Here is a 724-nt window from a genome sequence, read left to right on the forward strand (position 1 = left end):
GTGCACGATAAGTAGTCGAAATAATGCTACGATTTTCAACTTCAGTATCTTGTTCGATCAGAGAGTGAATATCGTAGGTGCATTGGGGAGGTCAAAATTTAAATTTCTCAGTAGTTTTCAAAAGCGCTGGGAAAAACAAAAGAAAAATTAAGGAAAAACGGGAATTTTTACGCAAAATCGATTTTTCACAAAATTAAATTTGGTTTTTGGTGTAACTTTAAAAAAAATAGCCGTAGATACATGAAATTTTGACTGAATTTTATCTTAGCATCTTCTATACACCATAACATTTTCAAAATATTTTGATTTATTTTGAGCTCTTTACGGACATTTTCATTTTCCATTTTTTTTTAGTTTTTTTTCTAAAAATATCAATGAAATTTTATTTGTTGGATAAAAAAGCTTGAAAATTTAATAGAAGGCTCCTAGTATATTGTTTCAAAGGCAGATGAAAAATATTAAAGATCGTTAGTCACAGTTTTTTTTTATAAGCATTTAAAGTTCAAAAAATGACAAAATATGGAAAAATCACGAAAATTTGCAAATTATTTCGAGTTAGAAATTCATAAAAATTTTTCTTTTTAAATCTAAGATATGAAAGTGTAATACAAGATTCCTTATAAGATTATCTACCTTTATCAAACAAAAAATATCTATAAGAAAGTCAAATTAAATTTTTATTATCGTTCGAAATTCAAATTTTTACAACACTGGATATTCAATC

At 25.6% G+C, this 724-nt stretch overlaps 1 protein-coding gene across 1 annotated transcript in view; it reads right to left on the reverse strand.

Moving 5' to 3' along the window:
* The window catches only part of LOC100571201 (kelch-like protein 2), a 10,407-nt gene that overhangs the window by 3,124 nt on the left and 6,559 nt on the right, over positions 1-724 (reverse strand). The window lies entirely within an intron of this gene.

This window comes from Acyrthosiphon pisum, chromosome A1 (genome assembly GCF_005508785.2).
Source record: "Acyrthosiphon pisum isolate AL4f chromosome A1, pea_aphid_22Mar2018_4r6ur, whole genome shotgun sequence".
NCBI classification, from domain to species: Eukaryota; Metazoa; Arthropoda; class Insecta; order Hemiptera; family Aphididae; genus Acyrthosiphon; species Acyrthosiphon pisum.